The sequence below is a fragment of the Hemibagrus wyckioides genome, linkage group LG09 (assembly GCF_019097595.1).
Source record: "Hemibagrus wyckioides isolate EC202008001 linkage group LG09, SWU_Hwy_1.0, whole genome shotgun sequence".
Lineage (NCBI taxonomy): Eukaryota > Metazoa > Chordata > Actinopteri > Siluriformes > Bagridae > Hemibagrus > Hemibagrus wyckioides.
This window is the reverse complement of record NC_080718.1, coordinates 1,501,022-1,510,485: the sequence shown is the minus strand read 5'-3', so window position 1 is coordinate 1,510,485 and position 9,464 is coordinate 1,501,022. Positions and strand designations below refer to the sequence as shown.

General features: G+C 37.4%; 2 non-coding genes across 2 annotated transcripts; one reads left to right on the top strand and one right to left on the bottom strand.

The window, feature by feature from the left end:
• Window positions 1-4,626: 4,626 nt before the first annotated feature.
• trnae-cuc (transfer RNA glutamic acid (anticodon CUC)) lies at window positions 4,627-4,698 on the top strand. The gene has a single exon. It is a non-coding gene; the product is annotated as a tRNA-Glu (tRNA).
• Window positions 4,699-4,788: 90 nt separating this feature from the next.
• On the bottom strand, window positions 4,789-4,877 carry trnay-gua (transfer RNA tyrosine (anticodon GUA)). Its single transcript is given in 2 exon segments — window positions 4,789-4,824; window positions 4,841-4,877. It is a non-coding gene; the product is annotated as a tRNA-Tyr (tRNA).
• Between the last annotated feature and the right edge of the window lie 4,587 nt (window positions 4,878-9,464).

Below are 9,464 nucleotides of genomic sequence, written 5' to 3'. Positions count from 1 at the left end.
GCTGTTTAAAGAGGCAGAAGGCCATCATACAGAGGTGGCAGCAGGAATAACACTACTGACTTAACACCTTACTACACACTGTGTCACTTTAAATTTCATTCATCTCAGGTTACTTTTACAAGCATTACTGCACTTTAAAACTTTGGACCCTGTGTTTTCTATAATGTCTTATTTTCATTTTAAATGTACTTTTTTGTGATTTCAGTATTTATACTCTATACTCTTATACTTACACTCTACCCATGTGTGTACTTACCCCTACTGTAGCCCCTCCCTGCATGCTTCTTATTCCTGTTGCACTTTATATATGTCTCATCAGCACTGTGAATGTCATACATGTGTCTTAGACCTTGAGTCCAAGAGAATTATTATTTCATCTCATCACACTGTATGTGGCTGTGATTATCTTGAAATAACGCATAGTTAAAGCTCTGTGAAGAGATTCTGGCACTTAGGTTTAAAACACTTAAATCCTCATTATTCCCATCCTACAGTTCCGTTATTTATTTTAAAGTAAATTGTTCTTCATAAGTATACCAGTAATTGTTAAGAAGTTTCTGTCAGTTCACATTTCACAATACAAATCAAATCCAGCTCCAAGAACAGATTCAGGGTCTAAGGTGATCTGTTATAAAGACGGTATAAGCTTTCATATAAGCATTTCTTTAATGTTAACTAATGCAGTAAATAAAGTAAGTTAACAGAGCCTTAATGTAAAGTGTTATCACAGTATGTTTATATGGTTTATTACTCACATAAATAATTGTAATGTGATAAATGTATTGATTATGTCCACTTCAAAAGAAAATCAGCTGAATCAGAATAAACCTAAGCTTTTAAACTTTATTTGTAGAAAACATTGTTTTCCTTCTAGGATTAAGCTCTTATTAATCCTCAATATTCTTAAATGGAGGCTTGTGCTCTAGTCATCTCTTAATTTTGGACGAACAAAATTTGCATTAGTCCACCCTCACAGGGTTTTTTTTAACATTTCACAGGCTGAAAGGCTGAATTTGTCAAATGTCAGATTCATTCAATCACCACAAAACAAAAGACTTGAAGAAACCAACTCGGGTAAAACAACAAATCTACGCATGGAGTCCAAAATTCTGTGACCACATTAATAAACTGGGATTTTTCTTCAACTGCATTTTTTCCTCTTTAAAATATAAAAAGTAAACAATAGTTATTTTAAGAATCTGTACTCTTTCTAGGTGTCTATTTAAAGGTGAGATTTTCCTCATGTCTGATCTTTTTTACTGAAGCATGTGTTCAAGTGACACTGATGCATTTGATCTAAAATGGCTTGTAAGGTTTTGCATAAACTTGTGGTGTCCATGCAGCTCAAATGCACAAACTCATTTAAAGCAAAAACGGCAACTTGCTAAATGCTAGAAACTCAGAAAGGCATCTTGCATAAATTTCAAAGATTTTACTTCAAGTTGTTGTCAAATAATATAATCTGTAAAACAAATGAATGTATTAAATTAGAAAAAAATGCAAAAAAGAAGCATTTTTCCTGGTGGTCTCAGACATTTGGACCCCACTATATATTTTATTATGGCCTTAGCAAGGCTATAAAGTGTCCACCTTTTATATATTTCTTTTCTGTTTTGTACATTCCTTATTTTGAAGGCGAGTGTATTAATTTAAGTGTGTTCATTTATGACAGAAATGGCCTCAATGTGTCTTAAAATGTCCTTGTTTTGTCTGTGCAGACAACATTTATAACTGATTCCAGGTGTTTTGAGGAAATGCATCTCAAGCTCTGACATACTGCTGTGGCTGAAATTGATCTTTAAGACACTAATGTACATGGAAGTTGCTGGACAAAGCTCAGTCTGATGGTGTGGTTTTAGATCATTTGTGGCATATCTTGCTTCTTGTCATAGATAAATGTGAACTGTCTGAAAATGGAAAAATCGTGTTGGCAGTAGGACTAAAAGGCAACTGTAAGCAAACATTTTGATCAGTGGAGTTGAAATAAAGCTTATCTAACAGTTAGAACAGCTGTCCTGTGTTGTAATTATTTTATTGTTCATATTCTTATTATTAACATGAGTTAATCATAATGGACTTTTTACTGGACAATGGCAGCACACAGAGCGCTTACTCTAAATAAATTATGTTTATTATTATTTTTGTGTGATATGGTGATGGAGTTCTAATTGAAACACTACAAACTAAAATATTTCATCCTATCATCACATACTCTCCCATCCAGCATGTCTAGACAAACATGCGTACACATGCACACGTGCACACAATCTTGGTATTTCAAATGACCTTCGTATTGGTGTAGATATTTAATGGAACATGCCATTTCAGAGGCTTGTACCAATCACTGTAGTTACATAAAGCTCAGTATTTACAATATGAATAGGTAAAAATCATCTTCTGTTGTGTCCTAAACCTTTATAAACTACTGTGTTGAGACAGTGTGTAGAATTCATGCACTTGTCAGCTGTAAGAATGTTTTAGATTCTGACTCACATGTCAACAGAAACAGAAGCTGAATAGATTCTGTATGAAGCCTTAAAAAATAATCAGACATGATCTTCCATGAGTGCATTCTCTGGACATCAAATAAACCCAGACACACCTCATATTTCTGCCCTTTAGATCTGGCAAAACGGTATAGAATAAGTTATTTATAGTTATAGTTAGTGCTGGTTTATATTGGTTTATACTGGTTAGTGCTGGTTTATACCAGTTAGTGCTGGTTTATACTGGTTTATACCAGTTAGTGCTGGTTTATACTGGCTTATACTGGTTTATACTGGTTAGTGCTGGTTTATACCAGTTAATTCTGGTTTATACTGGTTTACACCAGTTAGTGCTGGTTTATACTGGTTTATACCAGTTAGTGCTGGTTTATGCTGTCTTATATAGGTAGAGAGAAAGAGAGAGAGAGAGAGAGAGAGACCTTGTAAGTTTTACTCCCCTATTTACATCAACGGGTCTGAAGTAGAGCGTGTCTCCAGCTTTAAGTTCCTGGGTGTCCACATCTCTGAGGATCTGTCCTGGCATCTGAACACCTCAACTCTGTTTCGGAAGGCACAATAGGGTCTTTACTTCCTAAGGAGACTGAAGAAAGTTCACCTATCCCCCAAGATCCTGACCAACTTTTACCGCTGCATCATTGAGAGCATCTTGACGAGCTGCATCACAGTGTGGCATGGCAGCTCCACGATGTGTGAAAAAAAATCTCTGCAAAGGGTTGTGAAAACCGCCCAACACGTCATCGGCACCCAACTACCTGCCATTGGGTCTCTTCACCACAGTAGATGTCTGCGCAGAACACACAAAATAATCAAAGACTCCTCCCACCCGAGTCACAAACTGTTCAACCTTCCATCCAGGAGGAGATACAGGTCCATCCTCACCAGAACCAGTAGGTTTAGGGCCAGTTTTTTTCCTTCAACCATAAATCTACTGAACTCTACACTACACCGCTAGGACACTCATGTCTTTCTACACTTACCACTTTACAGTTCTGCTCCACTCTGTACATTCTGTTAATATAATATTTTTCACTGTTAAACATTCTGTTGTACATTCTGTTATAATATAATTTTTTCTCAGTGTGTAATATAATTATTGTACATATTGTCCATTTCATAGATTACACCTAGTATTATCTATTTGTCTATCTATTTATATACATTTACATATACTATATTTATACATACTATATAATATATGTATATTATCTGTTACTGTTGTACATACATTTTACATAATGCACACATTTTTAGCACAATTATAATTACACCTGTCACTTTATCTACTGTAAATATTACTTGCACATACTTCTCTATGCACACTCTGACATAGCCTTATTTATCGATGTACATATTTACATATTTATCTGCACCTGTTCATTGGCAGAATTTCTACTATTTGTACTTCTGGTAGATGCTAAACAGCATTTCACTGCTATGTACCTGCACTCTGCAATGACAATGAAGTTGAATCTATCTATCTATCTATCTATCTATCTATCTATCTATCTATCTATCTATCTATCTATCTATCTATCTATCTATCTATCTATCTATCTATCTATCTATCTATCTATCTATCTATCTATCTATCTATCTAATGCACAGGGTTTCACGCTGTCCACCAGGCGCCTCAAAAGCGATGGGCCAAAACCTTCAGATGTGAACGTTTGTGTGCTTCGCTGCATGTCAAAGCTTTTCCATAGGACAGAAATACCTGTTCTTGTCTAGACCTGATCGGTGAGCAGTACACCCCGTATGGCTCGCCAGCTCATCACTGTGCAAACACATTCACGCACTCGCTCATACCTAATAGCAATTTGTTTCAGCTGATCCACCTACTGGCATGTCTTTTGGAGGTGAGAGGAAACCGGAGAACACCGGGTGTACACACACGGGGACTCCGGACAGACTGCAAACTTGTGACCCTGCAGCTGAGAGGTGGGACATCTTTTAAGTCTTTTGAGACAGTCTGTGCAGACATTCTGTTGACGTTAAAGCGAATTTGTTTAAACTGCTGTTTCCTCAGGTGTAACTCATCCGGAATTGGCGTAAATCGGCACTAGAGGCCAATCCTGGGTGCTGCACCCAGCCGCACGAGGCCCACACACCTGTCTGCGTCTCCCTGGTGGTCTAGCGGCTAGGATTCGGCGCTCTCACCGCCACAGCCCGGGTTCGATTCCCGGTCAGGGAAGCGAGCTATTTTTCGTGCCCGGCCAGAGCTAGCGGCTGCAAGAGGCAGATACACTGAAACGGCGCGCTTCCCGGAGGCTGGTAAAAGCCATCCTTCGAGCCGGATTTGAACCGGCGACCTAAGGATGTCCATTTGTAAGCACCTACAGTCCTCCACTCTACCAGCTGAGCTATCGAAGGGAGGGCTCAGAGCTCCTTTTTTTGAGATTTTGTCTGTTACGAGCCACGTAGCGCAGCGGTTTCAGGGGCCCTAGGCCAGATTTACTGGGGCCTATAAACTTTCTTGTCGATGTTAGACCCTTCTTCACCGTTACAATCTCGTTTGCAATCTCAGGTTTCTACGTGTGGGTGTCCTCGCCGGTGCGTTGACTTAAACTAAGTAAATAGAGAGGACCTAATGCGCAGGGTTTCACTCTGTCCACCAGGCACCTCAAAAGCGATGGGCCAAAACGGTCAGATGTGAACGTTTGTGTGCATCGCTGCACGTCAAAGCTTTTCCATAGGACAGACATACCTGTTCTTGTCTAGACCTGATCGGTGAGCAGTACACCCTGCATGGCTCGCCAGCTCATCACAGGGCACTGTGCAAACACATTCACGCACTCGCTCATACCTAATAGCAATTTGTTTCAGCCGATCCACCTACTGGCGTGTCTTTTGGAGGTGAGAGGAAACCGGAGAACACCGGGTGTACACGCACGGGGACTCTGGACAGACTGCAAACTGGTGACCCTGCAGCTGAGACCTCTTTTAAGACAGTCTGTTGATCTTAAAGCGAATTTGTTTAAACTGCTGTTTCCTCAGGTGTAACTCATCCAGAATTGCGGTAAATCGGCACTAGAGGCCAATCCTGGGTGCTGCGCCCAGCCGCACGAGGCCCACACGGCTGTCTGCGTCTCCCTGGTGGTCTAATGGCTAGGATCCGGCGCTCTTGCCGCGGCAGCCCAGGTTTGATTCCCGGTCAGAGAAGCAAGCTCTTTTTTTGCGCCCGGCCAGAGCTAGCGGCAGCACACAAACGGTGGGCTTCCCCGAGGCTGGTAAACACCATCCTTCGAGCCGGATTTGAAACGGCAACCTAAGGATGTTCATTTGTAAGCACCTACAGTCCACCGCTCTACTAGCTGCGCCAAAGTTCAATAGTCTGCTTCGGGTGGGGAAGAAAGGAAAAAAAAATGGGGAAGGAGGGGAAGGAAGAAAAAAGAGAGAAAAGAAAAGAAAGAAAGGAAGAAAGCAAAGGAGAGACAGAGTGCCACGTGTGATTTATATGCACCTGTTTTGTAATTTTTTTAATTAAAACAAAAAAAACTACCAATATTTATATTATTAAATATATATGTTGAAGCACACACCTAAATAAACTTATAATGATAAAACAAAGAATACATTCAAGTCAGGTCAAGAATCTTTTATTGTCCTTTTGACCACATATAGCTGATGCAGTACACAGTGAAATGAGACCATGTTTCTCCAGGACCCTGGTGCTACATAAACAACATAACATAATTACAAAACACAGAGCTAAGGACGGAAAGTAAGCTGTCCTAGCTTCATAAAGTACATCGTGTGCAACTTGGTGCAAACAGTGCAAGACAAAACACAGTGCAAAGAGACAATACAGTACGTATAGCAGCAGTTGAATAATGTGCAAATACAATTCAAATAATACATTATTTAATACATGTACCCTAATAATAAATACAAGTGACATTATAAAATAGCAATATATTAAACTATAAACAAAACAGAAAAATACTATTTAAACATCAAATATTTAAATATAAAATACATGTAACTTTGTAAGAATACAAGTGCTATATGCAACATATCTATATTTTCTTTATTTTTTTGAGCAACTGTTGTTCTGTCATCATCTCTGTCACTGGACAATAAATTCTGGCCTTGTCTTGGCTATGTCCAGTTGCTGATGTCCTAGAACGACCACACTTTCTGCAAGTGTCGGCCTTCACCTAATGTATGCACGTGGTTGACGTGGCACAGGTGGTTGAAATGCTGTTGGAGGAACACGGCTTGGTTGATGGACCATCAAGTAGGGTGGAGCGCTGCTGGGCTGGGGAGTGCTGGTTGCTGAGGCTCCAGGGTCCATGTCCAGGGTCCGAATGTGGGTTCGGTGTGGGGACCATGCTTGATAAAAGTGCTGGGCTCGATGGAAACAGCACCAATTTGCGCCAGTATGCGTAAAACATGATGAAAAAAATATACATTAACAGTCTACATATATGGCAGTAAAATTTAAGCAGTGGGTAAAGAGTTTAGGTGAGATATTTCAGATGTAATATACTGAGATATTTACATACCAAATTCTCCTCAATAACTTGAGTGGGAGAATCTGAAAAAAGTCATGTGTCCACAGGCCTGCACTGGACATTTGCTTATCTGTAACATTAAAAAAAAAACACTGTCAGTTGGCACAAAACCTAAAGATTACACGGTATGGCTTTGTCTTTTCTATACATACCCTCTGGTGAGGAGCAGGTCTGTCCCCAGCTGCAGAGGGACACACACCTGTGCTGGAAAACTGCCATGGCCTTTTGATTTTTGAGGCTTTAGTAGTTGAAAATCTGTGAAAGTTAAATTCAGCATGTTGAATTGAATAATATCATAATTAAATAAATAAAAACGAACAACATGCAATTCCGTACAATTTCCAGCCCTCTTATATTATAAATTGTACATAATAATGCACACTATTTTAATAATACACTATGATGAATAATACCAGTACACTATGATGAATAATACCAGTACACTATAATAATAATACACTATGATGAATAATACCAGTACACTATGATGAATAATACCAGTACACTATGGTGAATAATACCAGTACACTATGGTGAATAATACCAGTACACTATGATGAATAATACCAGTACACTATAATAATAATACACTATGATGAATAATACCAGTACACTATGATGAATAATACCAGTACACTATGATGAATAATACCAGTACACTATGATGAATAATACCAGTACACTATGATGAATAATACCAGTACACTATGGTGAATACCACCAGTACACTATGATGAATAATACCAGTACACTATGATGAATAATACCAGTACACTATAATAATAATACACTATGATGAATAATACCAGTACACTATGGTGAATAATACCAGTACACTATAATAATAATACACTATGATGAATAATACCAGTACACTATGGTGAATAATACCAGTACACTATAATAATAATACACTATGATGAATAATACCAGTACACTATGATGAATAATACCAGTACACTATGGTGAATAATACCAGTACACTATGGTGAATAATACCAGTACACTATGATGAATAATACCAGTACACTATGATGAATAATACCAGTACACTATGATGAATAATACCAGTACACTATGATGAATAATACCAGTACACTATGATGAATAATACCAGTACACTATAATAATAATACACTATGATGAATAATACCAGTACACTATGATGAATAATACCAGTACACTATAATAATAATACACTATGATGAATAATACCAGTACACTATAATAATAATACACTATGATGAATAATACCAGTACACTATAATAATAATACACTATGATGAATAATACCAGTACACTATGATGAATAATACCAGTACACTATGGTGAATAATACCAGTACACTATGATGAATAATACCAGTACACTATAATAATAATACACTATGATGAATAATACCAGTACACTATAATAATAATACACTATGATGAATAATACCAGTACACTATGATGAATAATACCAGTACACTATAATAATAATACACTATGATGAATAATACCAGTACACTATGATGAATAATACCAGTACACTATGGTGAATAATACCAGTACACTATGATGAATAATACCAGTACACTATGATGAATAATACCAGTACACTATGGTGAATAATACCAGTACACTATGGTGAATAATACCAGTACACTATGGTGAATAATACCAGTACACTATGGTGAATAATACCAGTACACTATAATAATAATACACTATGATGAATAATACCAGTACACTATGATGAATAATACCAGTACACTATGATGAATAATACCAGTACACTATGATGAATAATACCAGTACACTATGGTGAATAATACCAGTACACTATGGTGAATAATACCAGTACACTATGGTGAATAATACCAGTACACTATGATGAATAATACCAGTACACTATGATGAATAATACCAGTACACTATGATGAATAATACCAGTACACTATGGTGAATAATACCAGTACACTATGGTGAATAATACCAGTACACTATGGTGAATAATACCAGTACACTATGGTGAATAATACCAGTACACTATGGTGAATAATACCAGTACACTATGATGAATAATACCAGTACACTATGGTGAATAATACCAGTACACTATGGTGAATAATACCAGTACACTATGGTGAATAATACCAGTACACTATAATAATAATACACTATGATGAATAATACCAGTACACTATGATGAATAATACCAGTACACTATGATGAATAATACCAGTACACTATGGTGAATAATACCAGTACACTATGATGAATAATACCAGTACACTATGATGAATAATACACTATGATGAATAATACCAGTACACTATGATGAATAATACCAGTACACTATGATGAATAATACCAGTACACTATGATGAATAATACACTATGATGAATAATACCAGTACACTATGATGAATAATACCAGTACACTATGATGAATAATACC